This window comes from Papaver somniferum, chromosome 8, assembly GCF_003573695.1.
Source record: "Papaver somniferum cultivar HN1 chromosome 8, ASM357369v1, whole genome shotgun sequence".
Lineage (NCBI taxonomy): Eukaryota > Viridiplantae > Streptophyta > Magnoliopsida > Ranunculales > Papaveraceae > Papaver > Papaver somniferum.
In genome coordinates, this window is record NC_039365.1 from 165,205,071 (window position 1) to 165,231,161 (window position 26,091).

A 26,091-nucleotide genomic window follows, 5' to 3' on the forward strand; every position below is an offset into this window, starting at 1 on the left:
TATCGGTTTGGATTTCATCCGGTTATGTGATATTTTATTTTTCTAGCTAGTGATATAACCTGATCTTTCAACCTTCAACATAAAAGTCGTTTCGTTATTTTTTTCTTTCTTTTAACCTATCAAAACGTTAGGAAGCCTTGGGGTGGAAATGGTTACCTTAATTAGTTTAAAAATAAATTAAAATTAGGAGAAACATAACTATGTGAATAAAGGAGCAATAAATAATTTTTATTATGAATTATATGTAGAAAGTTAAGAATGAGTAAAGCAAGGGAAGAATTGGAGGTGTAGGGAGAGAGCGCTAAGGTCTTTGGGAGAAGAAACCAACGGAGAAATATGATATTCTAGGTAGAATGCTAACCTTTCATCTTATAGTATTTTCTCATATACACGAATTTCATTCTCGTTTCTTTTTGATTGAAATGTGGTTGTTGGGTACTGATATGGGAGTTTTCTAAGATTTTATTTTGCTGAATTTTCAAGGTTGTTCTTAGACAATGATCCTAATTTCTATTAGTAGTTGGTAAATGTTTTAAACTATTAGATACTTGTTACATATGTTGTTTTGTGAAGTTTCTTTATCAATTTCTTTGTGTCATGAAAGGGATTTGTTTTACTCAATTAGTGAACCTCAAACTCTAAAGTGTAATATAGTTTAAACCCTTGTTCATATAACCGTTGAGCATAACCTATTTGTAAAAATTACCCAATAGGAATTTTTTTCCTATATGTTTTGAGTTTACTTGGTTTTTGGTGTGATGGTGGTATGTTTTGATATCTTAAAAATCAGTAGCATTTGTGGATAATGTGATATAATAATGGTAGACCCTAATGGTAAGAGGTAGGAGGTTCCCATGCCGAGGATACATGGATAGGTGGGGCACGACCCAATGGTACTCGTGCGATAGAGTATAGGTAAGCGGTACCATGCCGAGGATACATGGATAGGTATGGCACGATCCAAGGATACTCGTGCGATGGAATATAGGCAGGTGGTACCCATGTCGAGGATACATGGATAGGTGGGGCACGACCCAAGGATATTCGTGTACTAAACTTGAGTAATCTTAAGTAAAAATGCGACGTTTGAACTAGCTTTCATATATTTAAGTTTTATCGTTTTCTTTGTTTGATGCATTCTTATTGTATATCCTTTGATTGAGCTCTTATAGATACTCTAAGATGCGTGGAATGCATTCTATTGAGCTCTTATGGATACTCAAATTGACACCTTTTTGCATATTTTATCGAAGTGTGAAGCATATGAGAAGTTGTTAGTCTAACCGTGCATTGTTTCTTGTTTTATTTCCATGAACTTTGTTGTCTTTATTTAAGAGAGTCAATGTTGAAGACTTAGAAACATGAGTTATTTCTTAGAAGTTTATTCTTATACATTTCAAATGATTTAATTTACAGTCGATGTGTTTTTCAAAAAAAATTGAATATTACAGTTGAAAACTTCATTTTTCTGAGAACCTGAACAGAAGCCTGTTGTCTACAAAACTGTCATCAATGGTCAGGGATTTAGGAAGTATTTCCTTGACAGGAAATGTTCATATATGTCTCCTATGTAATGAGTTAAAAGGGCTTAGTGTTTCGACTGTACGTTTAGGATTTATGGCCCTTGACGTCCAGTACGTCATATCTGGAAACTGTAGGAGTGCAGTTCTGTGACCTAAATAGAACTGCACTAGGTTAACTTCTTTATTAGCTCAAGATGACAGTTTATTGTTAAGGTGTTATGATTATGACGAGCTAATGAAACAAGAAATAAGGGAGTTTGCTAGTTCAGAGGTTTTAAGAAGAAGAAAGGAATCGTTGAAGTTAGATAAGCGAATCAGAGTTATACACATTACAAACAAGTAAGTAAAATCAAACCCACGTCTTTTTTTTTTCCTCCAAAATTACATGTTTAATTGTGTTAATTTGATAATGAACTGAAATGTTATTTATATGATTCATAAAAATTAGAATTTTTTTGTTTTATAATATAGATAAGGGTTTATAATTGAATTGAATGTATTAACAAGTTTAGAAGATTTTAAATGATTATTTTAATGTAATTATGGTTCAATTAGGATTTACTGAAATTTGATATTTTCCTGAAATCAGGGTTGAAGATAAAAGATGGAAGAAGAATGGAAGCTATGAGGCGCGATAAAATGTAAGTTCATGAAACCCATTTTTGTTTGATGGAAAAAATATTAATATTTGAGAAGATCTTGGGCTTCCTAAACATAACGACATATTTTTTCCACTTGTCGTTAATGACAATACACCTTCAACTGGTAATCAGTTGATCGATAATAATGGAAATTGGAATATGCAAACCTCAAATAGATATATAGATCCTAGTTTACATAGTAAAACTCTTGATAGAAATATTAAAGAGAAAGATAAAATAAGATGTAAATCTGCTCCTTCTGGTGAAGTTACTGCAAGCTCTGCTTATATGCATCAAACCAACTACAAAAAAGATTTTGAAACTGAAAAATTCTGGAAACAAATTCGGAAGATTTCTAACAGGGGGTAGTCAAATGAGATTTTGGATGACTCATAGGGATTTCGCATATCCATTGTTAGTCTGTAGAGACTTTTGGAAAGTCTCTTAATGTCTCTTGTTATTGGTTAGAGACTTTTTTCAAGTCATTTAAATTCTCTGAAACTCCTTGTTATTGGATTAAGGTATTATAAGAGTCACTTCAACACTCATGTTATTCGGAGGAGAATTAAAAGTCATTCATTTGTTGTTTTCAGAGATTTGGAGAGACTTTTTCTTGAAAATAAACATGGTAGAAATCTCTCCTCAGGAGGTGATATTTCGGGAGACTTGGAAATTTGGAGATTTTTTTTGTTTTGGGAGTGAACCATTTTTTTCTTTCCTTGTGCAGTAATACACTTAAGGGCCACTTGGAAAAGGGTAATCAAGGAAAAATGTGGAATAAAGTGATTTTTTTAAATTAGATAATATATATTTTAAAATCGGTTATGTGAGTCTTTGTGATATATATCGATTTTAAAATATTTATTTTAGAAGTTATGATTTTTTTCTTTTTTTTTCCAATTTTAAGTTGTTGGAAAACTCCATATAGAAAATCAGTGGTGAGTTAGCATAGAAAATACAATGTGGGACGAGTGGAATAAAGTGAATGAAAATTTGGCAGAGGATATCAGTGAGATTTATTTTGACAATGGACACATATTTTATTATGTAGTCATGGTACTTTTATTGAAAACACGAGGAATAACAACCACACCCAATAATTCGTTGTGCAATCTGTATGGACTAAACTCCAATATAATTCTGAGAACACCAACTTAAAAGTGAGACTCAATCAAGAAATATATCAAAGATCTTTATCTCTTTCTCAACACAATCAGGAAATCAAACATATAGAAATTTATGAGCCTGATTGATATGAGAAATACTTGGACGGTACCAAAGACCAATGCCCAAGTAGGGCTGTTCATTGTCGGTTTTGGTTCGGTTTCTAGCCAAACCAAAACCGAAACCAATACTATCGGTTTCTAAAAATCTAAACCAAACCAAACCATTAACCATTGGTTCGGTTTCTTAATGGTTTTATCCGGTTTCGGTTTGTTCCATTGGTTAATGGAAAACCGACTGTGCCGTTCAAATCTTTAAAAAAAATAACACAATTGAATTTTTTTAACCAACCTGCAAAATATAATTAACACATAAGCGTAGTTCATAACTCAAATTTATAAGCATAGTTCAACACATAAACATTAAATATTCAAAATACATAAACTCTAAGTTCTACATGCTCCAAATTTCATATTCAAAGTGAGATGGACGGGGTAGATTAAATCTATTTGATTTTAATCAACGGCCTATACTTATTGGTTTTCCATTGGTTTTTGGTTCTTTTTCCAGGTCAAACCAAAACCGAACCAATAATGTCGGTTTTCAAAAAAATTTACCATAACCAATCCATTAGTAAATGGTTTGGTTCGGTTTCTTTCTTATCGGTCTGGTTCGTCCGGTTTCGGCGGAAAACCGAAACCATGTTCAGCCCTATGCCCAAGGGTCAATCAAGTTATATCCAATAAACAAGGTCGGATTTATCAACTGATTGAACTTCGCACAACCTATGATATTTGAAAACTGTTTAAGCCCGGGACCTAGTCCATATTTGAATACCACACTGTATTAAGCCGCTACAGGCTCTAGCCTACTACAAGTTAACTTCGGACTGGAATGTAGTTGATCTCTAACCAAGTCTCACACCGATTAAGATGCTGAAAAAATGGGGGTCTAACAACCACACCCAATATTTCGTTTAGGCAATTAGTGTGGACAAAATCAAATATATATTTCAAGAGAATTAATTAGACAGTCAGACTCGATGAATGCAAATATATAAAAGAGTTATATCTCTGTTTCTCAATGTAATCATCAAATCAAACAGATAGAATCCATGAGCCTGATTATTATGAGAAACAACTTGAACGGTACCAAAGACCAATATTCAAGTGTCAATCAATTTATATCAACAACCAAAGGTTGGATTATCTAATTAATTGAACTACGCACAACCTGTGATATTTCAATTATATAGAAAATGTAATGTGGAAAAGAAATAATACAGACACCAGAAATTTTGTTAACGAGGAAACCGCAAATGTAGAAAAACCCCGGGACCTAGTCCAGATTTGAACACCACACTTTATTAAGCCACTACAGACACTAGCCTACTGCAAGTTAACTTCAGACTGGAATGTAGTTGAGACCTAACCAATCTCACACTGATCAGGGTACAGTCGCGTCCCTTACGCCTCTAGAATCACGCCAGATTCTGCGCACTTGATTCTCTTAGTTGATCTCACCCACAACTAAGAGTTGTTACGACCCAAAGTCGAAGACTTGATAAACAAATATGTCTCATACAGAAAATTCTATTGATTAGATAAATCTGTCTTCCACAGAAATACCCATGAGTTTTGTTCCGTCTTTTGATAAATCAAGGTGAACATGATCTTAACCGTATGGTAAAGGAACAAAATATTGTGGAATCAAAAACGATGAGACGAAGATCCACAAAAGATGAGACGAAGATGCTTGTGACTACTTTTTAACTTACCTATCGGAGATTAAATCTCAAGAAAATCTTGGAGAAGATAGTATTCAATACGATAGAACAAAGTAAGATCAGAACACGTAACTACAGAGAAAATAGTTGGGTCTGCCCTTCACAATCCCAATGAAGTTTTTGAGTCGTTAATCTATAATGGTTTTAGGAAAAACCTAGGTTAAAGGAGAATCGACTCTAGTCACAACTAGTATTAGACAGGAGGTGTGGGGATTCGTTTTCCCAGTTGCTAGAGTTCTCCCTTATATAGTCTTCAAATCAGGGTTTGCAATCAATGTTACCTTGGTAAAAAAACATTCAATATTCACCGTTGGATGAAAACCCGATTAGACTCAAGATAATATCTTTCAACCGTTAGATCAAACTTAGATTGTTATACACAAATGAAATGTGACTTCATTTTGATATGGGTAACCGTACCCAAACATGTATACTTGTTGGCTCGATAATAGTTAACCTAAGTTAGCCATAATAACACTTATAGCTTAGCCATATTCATCTAACACTTCTAGATCAAATACGATGATCAATCAATCATGATAGATATCAAATGAATCAAAATGTGTTTCAAGAGAGTTGTTCAAATGTTCATCATTGAATAGAATTGTATATGAACCATTTGAAACAAAATCGGTTTAGTTTGTAATTGTACAAAGTAATTATACAAGAACAATTCATGAACATAATACCACGGTTTGTAAAACTAGTTCACATACCTTAATACACTAAAGTTCCAGTGACTTTAAGTTCGCAAACGAATCCTGAGTTCATGAGTATGAAATCATACTTAACCGATTTTAGAACTTAACCACATAAATTTGCAAACGGGTACGCAAACTTAAGTTCCGGACTTTGATCATTTCCGACAGTTCACAAACGGGTACGCATATTGTCGTTCCGGACCGAACTCATGTGAAACAGTTCGCAAACGGTTATGCAAACATATTACCTCGACTTTAACAATTAAAACATTTTGCATACGGGTATGCATACTTGGTTCCCGGACCTGAATCATTCCTACACTGTTCGCATACTGGTATGCATACTGTGTTATATCCAGACAATGGTTTATTGTTCTAAACTCCCATTTTAATCATTGAAACATCCTTAGAAGACGATAATATCTGTCTCACACAAACTATTAGCTTATAAGTAATTTTCAAGTGATCGAATGATCAATACGAAACATTCCAAGACAATTTTCACATGATCATCTTTTGACTTTCGTCAAGTATAATGATGAACATAGCTAAATAAAAAATATTTACAACACATATTTCGAGAAAGATATAAGCGAGTTAAACTCAGCTTGAAATATCAAATGTGTATAATGTAAAAGTCTATATAGCTATAAGACTTAGTCTCAATAGGAGATATAATATAATAGACCTCTGAGTGATAGGTGAGTTCAAGTATCCACATACCTTTTGTTGATGAAGTTCCTCCAAGCTCTCATTAGTAGATCTTCGTCTTTAATCGATGGACGCCGCGAAATCAAGACTTATAGTTTTGACAACTAAACTTGACAAACAAGCTTGAGATAGCAACGCTTGCGATTTCAACCGAGCAGTGCTCTAACAATCCCCCCCTTTGTCAATTTTAGTGACAAAACCATCAATACATATGGATTACAAAATAAATAAACTTTATATCTTCTCATACAAATGCTAGATTTCCTTTGTTCTTCAACATTCCTTGAATTCTTTGTCACTCCAAGTACTCCAGTGCTTCTGAACGTGTTCAACTCAGCACCATAGTTTTTGAAGACGCGTAGACATAAACAATAAGAAAACAGATGTTCTCAACTATTATTATAAAATGTCATAGTATTATTACACAACATCAAAGTTTAATTGTATCACAACTTTGACAATAATACTACGGTGATATTTATTACTCCCCCTTAGTCAATACTTCATCTCACAATGAAAACCACTCCCCCTTACATGATGATCCGTAAACCATATGTATGTAGTGTGAACTCCAAAATAATTAACCCCCTTTTTGTCAATATAAATTGGCAAAGGTACGAAAACTAGCGGGATCATAATAAAATTCTCAAAGAGATTATTCATGACTAACAGAGAACATATCAACTTTGTTTCGATGATTTCACATAGTCGAAACTTAGTGTATTCATCAAGGAGTTTATAAGGATACAAGATAACTCCTACAATATTTCACATCCGCATTCCCTACAAAGATTTGGAAATTAAGCACAAGTTTAACTAAGAACTCCCCCCACCCCCCTCCCACCCACCCACACATACATATAAAATGTCATTCCCGAAAGAACAACAAGAGCGACCTTACTTTTACAAGAAAATAAGGATTTCTTTGGACATTAACAAATCACACATGAATTTGTATCCAAAAAACTCAATTAAATTAACCACAAAGGAACCTTAATGATTAATTTAATCAGAAATGCTCAACATAAGAAAACTTACGGAGCCATACAGTACTTTCACATAAAAGTGGATCAGGGAAATATCAATATTGCGGAATATTCAAAGGTTCATTCTATCTTTTATCAATATTTGCATAATGACATAATAGACTTAACTTTTGACAGTTCACGGACGTAAAAACACATACCCCATAAGAATTTTGCAACATATAATACCAATAAAGATTAATATTGCAAAATCATCTTCCAAATAACTTAGAATTTAAATAAATAAATCTAAAATATTGCAAGATGAAAACCGTTGGCAATAGCCATGTGTAATCACAATATTTGCTATTCCAAACCCTAGTTATCCTTCTTAAAACACAATAATAAATTCTCATAAGAAGTTTCCTAGACATTATAAAAATAAACAAGCTAAAAACAAATATCTTCTAAATCAACAAAATTGATCATGAACTGAAATCAAGGAGCACTTCCGGAACCTTCACGAGTCTTGAGTTCTTTGAGCTTGTGATTGACAGCATCCACTGCTTCTTCAGAGAATGTATCCTCATTGAGAAGATCTTTAATATGTGTTTTCATGAGAACTAGTTCAGAGTTAACCTTTTTCAACTCAGTACGTAACACATCAAGGCCCTTCACAATATCAACGAGTTGCAGTTTTTCTTCCTCAAAGTATCAAAGAAAATCAAGAACAACTGCAGCAGAAATCATCTCATCATCTTCTCCATCTTTATAATTTTGAGATTCGACAAAGTCATCCTCCACCAGTGTTTTTTTCTTATTCCTTTGATCGGGAAACCAATACCTTTATCAAGAAAACCTCTTGCAAAATCACAAGTGCCAGAAGGTGATGACATTCTTGAAAAAAATAGAATAATCTAGAGTACGCATACGTGACTCAATAGGATTGGTATTTAAATGGTTTCTTAGGGAATATAATTCTAGGGTTTTTAGAGATGGTTCGTGGCAAGCGATATTTGGGTACCCGTACGAACACAATCCGAACCCAAGAGAAAAATCAAAACTGTAAAGTACCTCTTCACAAGGTAACCAGAACACCTGTAAAGTACCTCTTCACAAGGTAACCAGAACACATCAAGAATTTTGCTACGTGAAAATTTTCTTTCACAACTTTTTGGCTCAATAAATTTTATGTTCTCACATGAGGAAAAATTCAGAGCACAAAAGTATCTTATAACTTAAAAGTAACAAAAACTTTTTCAAAAAAATAAAATGTAGACACTCGAAGTGATTCTCGAAACAAAAACAATACTTAGGTAAAGCTATATGCAAACAATAGTTTGGATATGAACGATAAGAAAATAGCTCAACTAATCAGAAGGTATTTTACCAATAAGTATACTGATTATTAGCATATCTTACTCAATGGGATTTTTCATGAGTAAGAATTCAACCCTTGTGATTAATTAACACAAGTATGAGCTCTATGCTCATCAAATGAATATTCTTCATGGTTAATCCTCTTTTTCCTTCTAATTTTTGGAGAAAACCCTTTTTGATATGAAAAAGTATCATAAAACTTAATATTATCAAAGTATGAGACTAAGTTTGAATCCTTAACAGAAAAAGTTTGTTTGGAGGATTTTGACAGCATGTTGATGAGATCCTTGTGGCCTTCAATTATCTGATTAAGGTTGTCCTTCATATCTCCATTGTTGTTTTCACTTCCTGGTACCTTTCTCACATAATGAACATCATCCTTCACCTTAGGTTGAGAAGGACTTTTTATGAAATCTCCTTGAACGATTTGTATTAATGCTACAATTTGTTCGAACGTTCGATGAGAAGATTGAACTGACTTTCCTGGAAGGATTCACAGAATGAGTACTAAAACCAATAGGTTTAGAAATCCGAATGTCAGTTACACCTTTGAGTATTAAATCTAAGGTGTGTTTAAGTCGACCAAAATAGTTGTGATTCAACCTCAATTTTCTCTTCCGTTGAACATGTTCTTTTGAATCACAAAAGAGACATACTTTCTGATCACCGGAGTGATTAGAGTATGTAGAATTAGCAACATCGTTAGAAGATTTCTTCCTTCCGTGAGATGTGGTGTTTCCTTGATCAGTGAACGAACCAAGCACCTCTTTATCAATCAGAAGGTTTGCAGTTTATCTTCTGAAACAGGTTTCAATAGAGAAACATGATTACAAGTATCCATATTTTCTATCATTGTATGATTACAAGTACCCATATTTTCTATCATTGTTTTTGAATCATAAGTAATTGGTATAGTGGACTCCATTGAGCATACTTTACATTTAATAGAGAGATTACTCAATAGACGTTCTATTTCCAGGGCATCTTTCTTGAGTTTAGCTTCGAGTAAGGTTCAAGATGAACAAACTACAACATTTTCCTCACGAAGAACCCTTAATTGGGAATAACGATCTTTTACCATACCAATCATCATATTGACCTTGTGTTTCAGCCTATTGATTTCAACTGCCTGGATTCTAACAAGTTTTAGAATCGGTACACTCTCTTGGGCTGCTTCCCTTTCTACTTCAGAGTCAGACTCGTCAGTAAGATAATCAGGTTAACACATATCAATACTTGCATGTTTCGTAGGAACCGAAAGTGCATCTATATGTGAGATCGACAAGTCTATCTCTTTAATAGATTTTACAGAAACAGAACTTTTGTCTCTGGTGATGCGTTTGTCAGAGATAGCATTACTGTCCGTAGAGTCAGATTTCTACAAACACAGATTTATGAGGTCTTTAGCGTGTTTGACTTCTCTGATACCAATTGAAAAACCTGGGGTCTAACAAACACTCCCAATATTTCGTTAGGCAATCTGTATGAAATAACTCCAATATAATTCCAAGAGAATGAACTAGACAATCAGACTCAATTAAGGAATATATATCCAAGAGTTATATTATCAATGTAATCAACAAATCAAACAGATGGGAATCCATGAGCCTGATTATTATGAGAAACAACTTGAACGGTACCAAAAACCGATGTTCAAGTGTCAATCAATCTTAATCAACAACCAAAGGTTGGATTTACCAATTGATTGAACTACGCACAACCTGTGATATTTCAATTATATAAAAAAATATAATACGGAAAAGAAATAACACATACACCAAAAGTTTTGTTAACGAGGAAACCGCAAATGTAGAAAAACCCTGGGACCTAGTCCAAATTTGAACACCTACGATTTTTTTTTCAGTCTTTTGATAAATCAAGGCGAACATGAACCAATTGATAATCCGGTCTTATATTCCCGAAGAACAGCCTAGAAATATCAATCACCTCACAATAACTTAACTATATGGTAGTAGAACAAGTTATTGCGGAATCACAAAGAATGAGACGAAGAGCTTTGTGATTACTTTTTATATCTTACCTATCAGAGATAAATCTCGAGCAAATATTAGAGAAGATATTACTCAATACGATAAAACAAGTAAGATCAAAACACGCAACTATAGAGAAAATAGTTGGGTCCGGCTTCAGAATCCCAGTGAAGTCTTTAAGCCGTTAACCTATAATGGTTTTAGGAAAAGACTAGGTTAAAGGAGAATCGACTCTAATCGCAACTAGTATCACACAATAGGTGTGGGGATTAGGTTTCCCAGTTGCTAGAGATCTCCCTTATATAGTCTTCAAATCAATATTCACCGTTGGATGAAATCCTGTTTTAAGATTCAAGTTAAGTTTGCTTAAACCAAAGCAATATCTCTCCACCATTAGATGGTCTTAAATTTTTATACACAAATGAAATATACTTTTATTTAGATATGGGTAACCGTACCTAAACAGTTAACCTAAGTTAGCCATATGAACACTTTTGTATTAACCATATTCATCCAACACTTCTAGATCAAATATGATGATCAATCAAACATGAAAGATAATCAAATGAATCTAATAGTGTTATTCATGGAGTTGTTCAGTTATTTATATTCTCATAGAAGTATACAAGACACAATTGAAGCAAAATCAGATTTGATTCAAGATAATCAATTTATGAACATTTAGCCACGGTTTGCAAAGATTGCATTCCTTAATATATAAATGTATTTGTTCATGACTATGAAATCATACTTAACCGATTTTAGAACTTAACCACATAAGTTTGCAAACGGGTACGCAAACTTAAGTTCCGGACTTTGATCTTTTCTGACAGTTCGCAAACGGGCACGCATACTGTCGTTCCTGACCAAACTCAGGTGAAACAGTTCGCAAACGGGTATGCAAACTTAGTTCCCGGACTTTAACAGTTAAAACCGTTCGTGTACGGGTATGCATACTTGGTTCCCGGACCTGAATCATTCCTACATAGTTTGCATACTGGTATGCACACTGTGCTATATCCAGACAATGGTTATTTGTTCTAAATTCCCATTTCAATAATTGAAACATCCTTAGAAGACAACAATAGCTGTCTCACACAAACTATTAGCTTATAAGTAATTTTCAAGTGATTGAATGATCAATACGAAATATTCTGAGTCTACATCAAATGACTGTCTCACACAATCATGTAAGATGTTCCAAGACGATTTTCACATGACAATCTTTTGACTTTTGTCAAGTATAATGATGAACGTAGCTAAAGCAAAAAGCTTTCGAACACATATTTCGATAAAGATATAAGCGAGTTAAACTCATCTCGAAATATCAAATGTGTATCATGTAAAAGTCTATATATCTATACGACTTAGTCTCAATAGGAGATAAAATAGAATAGACTTCTGAGTGACAGATGAGTTCAAGTCTCCAAATACCTTTTGTTGATGAAGTTTCTCCAATCTCCCATTAGTAGATCTTCGTCTTCAATCGATGAACGCCGTGAAGTCTAAAGATCAACTACACATTCTATCCTAATCCGAGACATAACTATAAGTAGACTGGAAATCAAGACTTATAGTTTTGACAACTAAACTTGACAAACAAGCTTGAGATAGTAACGCTTGCGAGTTCGACCGAGCAGTGCTCTAACACCTACAAATTTCATTTTTTGTCTCTACAAGTCACAAAGACTATAAAAAACTCTCAGAGAATCACTAGAATCTTTAGATTTTCAGAGAGTCGCTCAATTTAAAAATCTATGAAAGTCCATATAAATCTTCTCTATTACCCGGATCAGATGTGATCCACTTTTAATTATAGCTAAGGGATATTGCTGCACTTAAGCGACACGGGTAGTTCATCTTTGCCTTATTAGGATAAATAAGGGATGACAAATTTCATTTCCTAATGTAGTTCTTCTGGTTGTTTTTTCATTAAACGAGATTTTATGAAAATCTATAGATTTCTAGTGGTTTTCTGAGGGTATATTAGAGAGTCTTTGTGACTTGTAGAGACATAAAAAAGATTTGTAAAGAGTCTTTGTGATTTGTAGAAACAAAAAACATATAAATATCTAATCAAAAATTCAAAACTTCTACCGGTTATTTTACTATGCACGTTATAATGTTAATAAAAGTAGAGTAGAACCTCTATAAATTAATCTGGGGGTAATTTGCGTTACCTCCCTTGTAAAGATTGGTAATTTGCGTTACCTCCCCTACAAAATAAAATTAGCAAAACCTCCTCTTGTCAATAATTCTGTGTTTTCCAAGTTAGCTGACTCAGCACTAACGTACACGTGGTTTTTATTTTTTTAGAGTAATTTGTGTTACCTCTCCTATAAAGATTGGTAATTTGCATTATCTCCCTTGTAAAGTTTGGTAATTTGCATTATCTCCCCTACAAAAAACCACGTGTAAGTTAGTGCTGAGTCAACTAACATAGAATATAAGGAATTATTGAAGAGAAAAGGTTTTGCTAATTTTATTTCTGTAGGGGAGGTAATGCAAATTACCAATCTTTACAGAGGAGATAACGCAAATTAACTCATTAATCTGCGATAAATTAATAAATTTTGCTGGTAGCGATTTGGAGACAACATGCTAAGTTAATAATTCACTAAATTTATAAACTAATAAAACATTCAAACTTTCTGTAGGTCCCTTCAAATATATAAATTATTAATTCTCTAATATACATAAAACTAGTTTTAATGTTGTGTTAATTTGGTAAAGAATGATTCAATTGTGACCTGTTTTTTCTTGAAATTTATGTCACTTTGAATATCATCTTGGATTTTTCTTAATACTAGAAGAGTCTTTGGTGTTGTCTTTTGGTGATGCAACATAAAACTCAGCTTTGATAACTTCTTTGAATATAGGTGGATGTATAACTAATATTTGGTTTTCGGCTTCCATATCGTCACTTTCCTCGCTTCCCATAATATTCTCAATTATTTCTTCGTCGGTTAAATACTCGAAAAGTGTTCTCTTGAAAATTTACTCAACGTCCATTCCATTAAGATAGTTCAATCCTCTGGTTTAAATTTGCAGTTCTCAAATGCCTTTATTATCTAACATGTCACTTGAACGCTCTAACACGGTGTCATCCATCGAACGGGCATTTGTTTTCTAAGATGAAATGGCAAGGCTCATCGCGTCTAAAACATTATCGTGATTTTTTTCTCCTGATTCATAACCGCCAAAAAAACTACAATAGAATCGACGACTGTAATGCATCTTGAAAGCTATTATTATCCCGCGTCAAAAAGGTTGAATCTTTGATTTAGTGTTTAGTGACAAAAATTACACAATATTCTGATGGATTATTATATAAATTAATAATTATTATTTTATCAATAATTTAATATTGTGATAAATTAATAAATTTTGCCGATCCCGACGCTATTATTTTATAAGGGTTATACTGTACCACGAATACCAAATAAACTATGTGCTCATAGTCAAAATAAATCTCAGTTGTCCTACGCCTAAGTTTTCATTGTCTTTATTCCATTCATCACACATTTTATTTGTTATACTATCTCACCACTGGTTTACTGCGCGAATGGCTCGTTACTTGGTCAATCACTCAAATAAAAAATAGAGAAAAAAATTTTGTTTACTCTCAAAAATAAATGTTCCCATAATTTCCAAGTCTCCGAAAATATCATATCTTGACGAGAAATTTCTACCATGCATATTTTCCTACAAAATCTCGCTAATTCTCTGAAAACAACAAATCAATGACCTTCAATTCTCCTTCAAATGACAAGGGTGTTGGAGTGACTCTTATAAAGAACGGGCAACCGGGGGATATCAAAACTAATTGGGGGATAGAGGAAAAAGACAAAAATTGGATCCAAATATCAAATCAGGGTCACCCCTTATCTAAGTATTGTTTTTAAATCCTAATCTACCCCTCACTAATCAGATTTAGTGGTTAATAATAATTAATAAAAATCTTAAGTATTTGTTAAATGATTAGTATGTATTTGTATTTGGGTGAGTAAGATGAGAGTAGAAAGATGGAAAAAAAATTTGAGAGGGAATTTTTTCTGGCGAAAGTGGAGGATGATTGTGAAGAGAGAATTGCTGCTAAGAGGTTGAAAATTTGATTTTTTTTCTTTGAATCCACCATTGTTGCAGCTGAAATAGCTCGGTGTCGGCATTGTATTCAACCGGAAAAATCATGCCGGCATTTGTTGGAAATTTTCATAAATGTTTGCCACTATCCGGGGGGGGGGGGGGGCCCCTCTCCTGGGGGTGTAGTATGTTGCTTAAATTTTCTGGTTTTGATCTTCAAAACCTTTTTTTTTGTTTTATTAATCAGTTCACCGCCGGCACAGTCATTTAATTCTCGAGCACGCCGGCATAGTGTGTTGCTTAAATTTCTATGCCGGCACATGATGAAAAGTATCCAGAAAATTGATTTTTTTTCACTTGACTACCGGCATTGATAGATTCATCACTTCCGGCATGGGCTTCATCATTTCCGACATGTTCTTCATCACTTTCGGCATGGTCTTCATCACTTCCGGCGTGGTCTTCATCACTTCCGGCATGACCTTCATCATTTCCGACATGTTCTTCATCACTTCCGGCGTGGTCTTTATCACTTCCGGCGTGGTCTTCATCACTTCCGAATGTGAAAAAAATAAATCCTTTTCAAAGTGAGGAGCCGGCAGAGAAGGAGAAGAGAATTTGAAAGGGAGTGGGGAAAATTTAGAATTTGAAAGGAAATGGGGAACATTTGGGTTTCAACGCTTTAACCCTAAAAGAGATTAATAAGAAGTGGAGATGAAAATGGGGATATGATTTTGTTTTTTGATTTTAAGTTTTTTGATTTTTATTTTGAGGGAAGGGTACTTTAATATTTTTGCCCCCCAAAAACACCCCTTAGCAGACACTATTGGTTGGGAGAAGTAATTCATATCCCCCAATTATGGGTTCCTTATAAAACCCTAATCCAATAACATGGAGTTTCAGAGATTTTAAATGACTTAAATAAAAGTTCTCTGACCAATAACAAGAAATATTAGGAGACTCCAAAAATTTCTTGGCCAACAACATACCATAGAATTGTGCCCTAGAATTTTGAAGTGCATTTTTCGTTTCTGAATCCGATCCAAAATGGCACATTTTTGTCTGGGTATTTAAAGATAAATCAACTGAACCAGTTTTTGTCATAGCTACAATGGTTTGTGTAAAACGCTGGAGATATTTACTTCTGTAATTGGAGGGTTTTCGAGAAGAACCCGAATTTTTGCTTCTAAACTAGACTACTGCAACTCAAAGATTGCAACAGTTTCGAACCAGAAACCATGACCAAATCAAATGTGTTATCCGGAATTGAAAATTTTGGCGTTCAACGTCCAATTCAGAAATCATACTCATCTCATTGTTCTTATTAATTTGAGAAGCTTCATCAGAGCCTGTTATTACCTTTGGATTCAAGTATTCCGTTCACCAGTTTATTGTCCAAAATACAAGAACTAGATCCTGTTTTGTTTTTCCCTTGGTACACATGACCCCCAGTACTAATTTAGTACTAATTTGACGGTACCTTCAGGAGCATTTCAGCACACACAGGTAACTCAATGGATCACCAGAGCGTAGGGGTGCTTGCTGAAGTTGTGACGCCTACTGAAGATATCTACCCAAAACAAGATAAGGTCCTAGGTGCTGGCCGACTACATGAAGAATGTAAGCACTGTAAAGAAGTTGTTCCGGGTGAAATGGTACGTACCAGGGAAGTAAATTTCTTCTAAATATAAATAGTGCACATCAAATAATATATGATGAGTTAACCAAATAATAGTACACCATTCAACATGGCACTACCAGTGTTGCAACTACCATGAGTGTGATAGTAAGATGCAAGATGCAATCCTTGCATCAGTCACATGGCACACAAAACAAGCAAACATAATTTAAGGAAATAGTGATCCCATGATTATTCACATCATATGCCAACGACCAAAGAAGGATAAAGTTGCAGGTTCAGTTGAGTATGTTCACCTTAAGTTTGGGCGCACCTTATTCTCCCAAGCTTGCTGAACTGCCAAGATTGTTTAGCAACACCACAGTGTCATCAAAATATCATGTTTGATTGTCTCCACTAGGTCCATCGTCATCACAACCGAGTTATTCCGTATGTATTGTCTTTCCCACGAAAGATGCAAGAGTTATATTACTGACAAAAAACTGCCTTGATGTTACTCCTTTGCTCTCCAAGGGAGGAGGATACGTTTCTCTATAAATCCTCCACCAACTGTGCCTGTTGCTGGTCTTCTTTCGACCAGCAAACTCCTAACGGAGCCAGTAGTTGTCTGTCTTTCTGGCCTTTGAAACAAAATGCCGTGAAATTTCTCTGCTTAATCTTCTTCTTCATACTGGTTGATTTGCTTCTTGTACCAAGGTGTTGATGCAGCTGCAGACAACTCCTCCAAGATCTTGTTTCTTTCTTTGGCATAACACATCTCCATCAACTCGAGGGTCTCAATCTCTTTCTTCTGAGCATTTGCAGTAGCTTCCAATGCCTTCAACTCTTTCTACAAACTATCAATCTTATTCAAAGCGAAACAAGCTTTAATCTGTTTCTGATTCCTCATTGAAATCTTATGCAAAGCGAAACCATCAATCGTGTTTTGTTGGATTTCTTTGACGCAATAGAATCCATATTGATTGAGAAAGCTGGACATCATGATGCTTCAGGTGAGGAGATCCTGAGCTCTTTGATTCATCAAAAACAACCAAAATTAGAAGCAACCACAAGGATTAAATACTAACAACCAAATTGACAAGCAACATTAGAATTACCAGCTACCATTGCATCCTAATCGAGGTACATCTTGAAAATAAACGGTTGAATCACCTCATCTAATTTGGCCGAGATAGATAGTTCGAAGTAATGGATCAGAAGAACAGAACATAAACCTTTCCAATACACAGTCCGGCAATGGTGATCAAAACGCTCATATAAAACAATGATCAGAACACCAAGGTAAGCAATAATATACACACCGATACACACCCGTGTAACAATATATTTGACTTTTCACACCAATTCACAATTAAGCATGGGAAGAAAACTGAATATAGGCGATCTGAACGACGAGTTGAACAAATAAATAAAAGAGCCTCTATTCATTCATCACGAAACAACAAGGAAAAATTAAAATCCCCAGAGTTAACACAGTGGTCCATTCAAAATGACAATATTTAAGTTAAATGATAATGCCATCATTAGGTTCGATGAAACCGACTTAACAATTATAGGGTCATAAACTTATAATTGCCCATACTAGGCAAATAGTACGAAATTTCTTTACAGGAAAACCCCATTGGTCTCTAAGTTAAAGGTGGTGATGCCTCAAATATTTAAAAAAAATCAAGAGTAGCTTTTGTAAAACACTGTAAACACCAGCACCAACTCTATCAACAGCTGAAACACCCAAAGCACACCTAGAAGTGGAGGCCTAACCATTACTGTCGTCGGCTCGTGGATGCCTAGGCCTGTTACTTCTTTTCTTTCTAATAGTATTACCCCTGCTACCCAAGGCACAACTTTATAATCCTTCCACATACCACCAATACACCAATATCTAGACACACCACCACGGACTATCCAAACACCGCGTGAACCACCAGAATGCCGCTGATTCCTTGGCACACTACAAAATACAACCAAATGCCCTCGCACATAACCTTAAGCCAGCATTTGCAAAGTTTCAATTCTCTATCTCTTTCTTACAACTAAGATAACGGAGAGTTCATGCTTACAATGCAACCATCACTTTGATATTACTGATGCCACACATGCAACATTGTCCGAATTTTCATCCCTTAAATGTTTATATCAAATTCACATGCTAAATTTGGTCATGTGCCTGTGCAAGCAAAGTGTCATAGTGCATTCATAGATGTGAAAATATGAACAAGACCACGCACTTGAAACAATATTACAATCCGGTGGGAGAAACCAACCACCAATTTTACAAATGACTCAAGCCGAAACTAACAAATTCGTTTATTCATTTTTCTTGGTCAGCAAACATAGTAATTTTCATTGATGCATGAAGTACAAACCCAAAAAACTAACAAGTTCATAAGCTGCAGAACCAGTTCAGTAACACGCGGAACATAATTAAAGCAGTCACTATCAAAATCGTTACTCAAAGAAACAATGAATATATCAGTCAGACTATAAGAGTTACGTATTGCAAATAGGAGAACTGATAGTGAACACCAAAATGAGTTATGTGGTTTAAGTTTTCAGCTTTCAGTTTGCTTGAATACGAACAAAAGGGTTCAGATGTTTATAATAGATCAGTGGCTTAAGAACTCTGATAAGACAACAGACAGGTCCATAACTTATTCATACCTAACAGCAATTAACTAAATCCACAAATAGATTTCATGGTGATCACCAATAACCCTATAGTCTATGGAATGACATTTTTTTCCAGCCAATGTTTTTATAAGTAGCTCTCAGAGGTAAGATATCAGCATCAAAATGAGTGTTAACATAATTACTACCCCACAAAAGATATCAACATAAAAATTTACAACAAAACAAATAAAAATGATAATCTGTAATCATACATGGTACTTGAAAATCTTTGTTACCTGATTGATTCCTCGTAACCGAAGATATCAACTAAACTTTGTAGCCACAAAAACTTTGAATTGTTTCTAATGACTGTGCATCCGGATCTGGAATTCCTTCACCTTTAAACCTTTCTTCCTTTCTTCATCGCATATTACTACGCGCACATCACAGCGATGAAGGAATAGTAAGAAATTTTCATTATAACTTTTCCGATACCGCTCATACCAAACCAATTATCAAGATCTGTATATAAACCATTTTGTTTCTTTTTCCTTTTCTTTCTGCTCTTCTGAGTGTTTAGCAGCAACCAAAACGCCCTAGATTTATTAGTAATTTTTTTCCCAACACCTTGCATCTCTTGATGTTTCTTCATCTTCTTTTACAACAACTTAGATCTGTCTATCTACTTATTTTATGCTCCGCATCTTTGATTTTCTGAGAGGGTAGAGAGAGACACTCAAGGCAGTCAAGTCTCTGTTATGTAATGTTAGGGTTTTGGGCTTACAGGCACCCAATTTAATGGCTGAAAATATCATACCCCCACCCTGTTGCTTTTTATATTTACCATCTACCCAGTGTCCCCGGTGGATAAGGGCAGGTGATGACCAGCTGTTTTACTGTGGTGGTTGAAAACTAGAACCTATCTCTAAAATATGAAAATGAATTTGAGAAATCAAAAACTGTGGAATTTGTAGTTGTGGAAATCTCTACATATCAGTGTCATGTCCTGGAATGATTCATGATTCAGTTAAGAGTGTCGTAATTAAACAGAATTTCAAAAAATTTAACACTTTATATTGTTTAATTGTTTCACAACATAAACCAGAATTTTACCATCACTTGGCAAACAAACAAAATTTTTGCAATTTGTAACCGCTGGAAATGCTGTAAAGAGAGTTTTTCCTTCTGCATCAAAGAGGACAGGATCCAGACGTCCGAGGTACTCCTAATGTCTGCAAATGTAGAGAACTGACAGACGCAGAAGGTTCAGATTAGTAAAAAAAATAATACTCCTAAGAAAATATCGGTGCTTTTCTAGTTGTCCCTCAAGTTTGAGGGGCGTCTGAAGGGAAAAGATTTATTTTCTGAGTCCGGAATGACAAATTGGCCATGAAGTGTGGGACAAAAGTGGTCTTACATTGTTTTAACTGACTGTTTCAGAAATAAAAGCACAGTTGCTTACCGATGTGTGTGATACTTGAGCATAAAACATCTCAAGATAACGACGAATTTCGATGTTCAAGGTTTGAGAGTACTTCTAGATTTCATAAACCGCAGACAATGTCATGAGCCTTTCAGAGTAAATCTGTCATGTATATCTGTGAGCAGAACATAATAGAAATGATAAGACAATAGGGTTTTGTGTAAAAACACTCTTTAATAATATCTGAAATCAGTAGAGTTTATAGACACAGATTGACTTCTCTTAAATGCACTAAAAGAGCTGTAACGCATGTGAGAAAAGATTACTAATTTCTGATCTAACCATGACTTCTTAAATGTGGGTACCTGTGAATGAAGGGTGCAATTTGTTAGGTGTCTTTTTTGGAAATACACAGCCATATCAGCTCCAGATGAGATAAAACTTGGAGTCAAAAACGTCATTTCCATGGCCAACTAGGTAGAGTAAAAGCTGTGTGACTCTCATATTGTCCAACAGTGTCCTCGCTGAAATCACAAAAATAGATGGTTCAATTATAGATATAAGGGGAAAATGTACATATCAGAAAAGGTTGAACTTGAATGCAATGAAAGAGTTGGTGTTTAGATAATCCATTGAAAAGTATTTGGTGATGATAAAACATGTATGATTTATGGCAATGAGATCAGCTGTGAATTGTCCCATTTTTCCAATAAGTAGGATCATGGAGACCAGTAACTGCTCCGTTACAGACCTGTGTGTCTTCTAGCTTGTGTGAGAGCAAAGATACAACAAGGTTTCCATCACTGTAGTTCCAAAATCAGATCTGGCTTTCCCTTCAATTTGGTGGCAATTTCTTTTGCAACATCCTGTCAGATGACAATTGTTACAAGATATATGTTTTTCATATATTTTAGTCATTAACGGGAAGGTAACTATAGACTTGGCTGATAGTGAATGCGTGCTCAAGTGTACTGCTCCAAGTACGGGTTCATTCTTCATGCCTAGATCTCCAAAGACTTTTTCGAGGTGCTGACTGCAAGAAGTTCCTACTGCACGGGGAGCAGTCGAGTAACCTGGGTTTGGCAGCAAAATTGAGCATCAGAGGGATGTAAATTAAGATGGACCAGCGAAATATCAGACAGAAAGCGCCACATTGAGTGTGAGATTATCTGAATAAAGACTAACAATAAGATCTAAGGCGTGTTCAGGTCCTTGCTGCTTAATGCGTTTAAACATCTCTCCCTCCAAGGCTTTCAGTCGATCCAAAATGTAGGTCATCTGCAACAAAATTATAGTAGATGGTAAATACATAAAACGTAAGTAGGGTTGAGAATCCGAGATACTTCAGAAATAGAAGTTTATCTGACCATGCAATACCTGACCACCGGTGTTAGGACAACCAAGGACGTCATTCTGGATACAGTACCCAAGCGGATAAGGAATTATGACACTGAAAACCATGCGGCCTCTTCCAAGGAAGCTCTCTAGGGTACATGAGTCTAGTGCCTCAAGAAGATCTAATAGTAAATGAATCATCTCAAGTACACACTCAGCAGTATCTTGAAACTTGTGATAAAACTCAGCATACAGAGTAGTTGGAGCTGTAGCTGAGAGATAGTCATCGGCCTTCCTTCAAACCGATTGTTGGCTATTGAGGTTTTGTATTCTGTCATCCAGCAATACTGTCTGAAAAACAAAACGCAGCAAACATCAACATTTTGGAATTCAACAGGATCTAAAGTTGGATTCATCTCAATCTACACAAAGACTTATTCACCATGCAGGCTTTGTTAACGCACACAAACACTCATACATACAACTATTACCTTCCTGTTGTAGTTGTGTGCTTTGAGAAAATCAAGTCGAGGGTGCATGCTATCTCTGTCATGAAACATTTCACAGAAAGATTTCGGTTAAGAAATTCCACACCATTGCCAATGGATTTTGATAATGTTGGGCAAGGAGATGAAACATTGAACGGCTCAAAGTCCAACTCAAGCATGAAGTTTCCATTAGTCCTGCAATACAGACAATACACATCTTAGCAAAAACTCGAGAAATTGCAAGCATAAATGATTAATCATGTAACTCCCTGTTTTCTGAAATAGGGCATTACTGGCATATCACTAGAGAGACCCAAATTCACTAGTGTTTCCGCTGCGACTAACCCTTTTTATGCCTAAAAATCACGGATTTATTAAATGGAACGCAGATGATTTATTAATATTATAATTCCTTTAGAATGCAACATCCAAAAATCATACAACAAAAAGTGTAAGTCTTCGACAACAAATATCAGCAACGTGCCGGGAAGGAACCTCGCGCGCTAGCCCGACAGGATAGAACCCCAGTTCAAATAACAAAAACAGTGACGCGCCAGGACAAAACCCCACACGCTAGTCCGACAGGACAGAACCCCTGGTCAACGACGAAAGTAGCAATGTGCCAGGATATAACCCAGGAACAGACGCTACACTTAACTCACGGGTCAGAATCCCCGAAATCAGAATATTATTACTGGACTGCAGAGTAGATAATTTAAATAAAATTATAAGTCTCTAAATGCAACCATCACATACGAGAAAAATAAAGTAAAAGTAATAATCTTGCTGTTGTAGGGAAAGAAAATTAAGTTGTATCGTATATGCTGGACCGCTAACCCGGTTTCCTACGTACCTCTTAGAGGAACAAGCATACCATAGTTCGTCATTAGGCAGGTCGCCAAAATTATAAATTGTGTTGTCTTAAGGAACCAGATAAAACTAGAACTTCTCAAGACCAAGCCAAGACCAAGCTAACAGATAGATATTACAATCCAGGGCGTACAAAGATTTCCATTCAGATGCCGAGATACCTAAAGACGCTACTTAGGCTTCAAACAACAGCAAAATACAATCACATGAGATCCTAACCATAGAGTACTGAGTCTACTGTCCTTACTCTCGGCTCGGGCATGTGTCTACGATAATAGTTTCGAAGGCGTTTTACCCTATACTAATAATATTTAGACACTCTTTACGGAAATGAAATATACAGACCATCCAAATGTTAGCTATCCAGAAGGTCCAGTTAGCTATCCAGAAGGTCCAAATTATGATTTTCAAGGTATGTTACCTAGGGCTGCACATGGGTCGGTTTGGGTCGGGTTTGGCCTCACCCACCACCCAACCCACTGATGGTGGGTAGCAGAAGTTGTCACCCACAACCAACCCAACATAACAATGGGTCGGTTTTCACCCGACCCACATTACAATGGGTTGGGTCGGGTGGGTGGTGGGTTACCCACCGTAAAATACACATTACAGTTACATTGCATCAAAAAAAAAAGTTACAGACTTACCTAAAACTCTTACATATGACAATTAAAGAACTGACCCCAAGTCAAGTGTAAACAAATGATAATTATAATCCAGAGAAGTAAGAAGTTGGTGCAAAGTGCATACAAAGTACAAGAAATGAGCTCAATTGTTCGAAGCTCAGAAGATAAAAGACTATTCAAGGAAGTGATTGAAGAAGTGAAGACTGAAGTGAAGTTAGCGATTTAGGTTTAGGCATTATATATCACTACTTCAACGGCTGTGATTCATCTAGGATAGGTAATCTAAGGGTTAATATTAACTAAGAAATATTTAGGTGGGTAGGTGGGTTGGGTCGGGTGAGGGAAGCTTTGACCCATAATCGACCCACAATACTATGGGTTTTGATGTTGTGACCCATAGTCGACTCGCTCCTAGGTGGGTTGGGTCGGGTATGGGTAATTTCAGGTGGGTGTGGGTTGGGTCGGTGGGTTGAGTCGGGTTTGTGCAGCCCTAATGTTACCAAATACCAGTCAACTCCATGGACCAATTTACCCTTAAAAATAAATGACGGAAAACTAAAAGAACATGTAACATTCATAATCCACAGATAATCCAAGATTGAGCAGTAGGCAAGCTTAAGCGTAGAATCAATTACAGAAACATTACAAGAAAGACAAAGTATTCATCCAAGATTGAGCAGTAGGCAAGTTTAAGCGTAGAATCAATTACAGAAACATTACAAGAAAGACAAAGTATTCAGATACGCAATCCATCTAGGAAATCTTACAATCTTACAATCTTACAAAATACTGAATTACATCAAGGTATACAAGTTATGGCCACCAATCATAAGTCAATAAGTTATCACTTTCAGTAGCAAAATTGAAGTGCAAATTCATAGAATCATGACAAGCTTATATTGGTCTTGGATTCGACTAAGACAACTAACTCGGCAAGAAAAAGAAAACCAAATTAAAATGAATGATTTACCTATTTTTGTTCTGAGCCTGTATACAAATTGGAGGTCCCATTCCCATTCTTACTGTAAGAACCCATATTTCATAAACCCCCGAATTGAAAGCCCTTGTTACGTGCCTCCAACCATGGATTAATGCCAGCACTCTCGCATCTCTCCAAGAGAGGTTTATTTTTCAGTGGTAAGAAGAGAAGAACCCCAGAATCGAGAGGAGGAACCGGGCCGACCCTTGACTCACCCCACCAATTTCACTTCTTTCTTTTTTTATGTTTCTTTAAAAAACCTAGCATTTTTAGGGGCCAACAATAAGATAAAAAAGGTCACCCAAATGAAAAATGTAGCCAGCCCTTATCTCGCGTAATTCGTAATGACGGAATTATCCTTACACATTCGGATGATAAAGTAACATATTTATCTTTCGAATGCATTTGGGAGACAAAAAAAATCCAAGATCTCCTATTATTGTCGGTTCAGTATTATAATGTTTTTTCTCTCTTTTTTTCTTTATTTCTTTTCATTTTTGAGTAATAATGACATGCATTCGAGAAATATATATCTTTCTGAGTGTCATAATCGGTAAGATATGCCATATCCATATCCTCCGAATATGTGTTGGCCCAAAAATCAGAAATTTCGAAAAATATAAAATTTTCTGGTTTTGCAACTTCTATATTCGGAGGATAACGTATTTTCGTAAATCTCTGAATGTGTGTTGGCTAACCTTCTATAACGGCCTTTGGAACCACCTAGAACCATGGCATGGTTGGTTTTGAACCTGTCACATTCGGAGATCAAAAACATACATAAATCTCCGAATGAGTGTTGGCCCAAAAATTAGAAATTTCGAAAATTCTAAAATTTTCTGGTTTTGCAACTTCTATATTCGGAGGGTAACTTATTTTCGTAAATCTCCGAATGTGTGTTGGCTAACCTTCTATAACGGCCTTTGGAACCACCTAGAGCCATGGCATGGTTGGTTTTGAACCTGTCACATTTGGAGATAAAAAACATACATAAATCTCCGAATGAAAGTTGGCCCAAAAATCAAAAATTTCGAAAATTTTAAAATTTTCTGGTTTTGCAACTTCTATATTCGGAGGATAACTTATTTTCGTAAATCTCCGAATGTGTGTTGGCTAACCTTCTATAACGGCCTTTGGAACCACCTAGAGCCATGGCATGGTTGGTTTTGAACCTGT

At 35.5% G+C, this 26,091-nt stretch overlaps 1 long non-coding RNA gene and 1 pseudogene across 1 annotated transcript; both read right to left on the reverse strand.

The window, feature by feature from the left end:
* Nucleotides 1-16,601: 16,601 nt before the first annotated feature.
* On the reverse strand, nucleotides 16,602-19,944 carry LOC113303847. Its single transcript, XR_003337796.1, has 2 exons — nucleotides 19,491-19,944; nucleotides 16,602-17,594 (listed from the first exon to the last, which is right to left on the reverse strand). It is a non-coding gene; the product is annotated as an uncharacterized LOC113303847 (long non-coding RNA).
* Nucleotides 19,945-20,342: 398 nt separating this feature from the next.
* LOC113306372 lies at nucleotides 20,343-24,953 on the reverse strand (annotated as a pseudogene).
* Nucleotides 24,954-26,091: the final 1,138 nt, after the last annotated feature.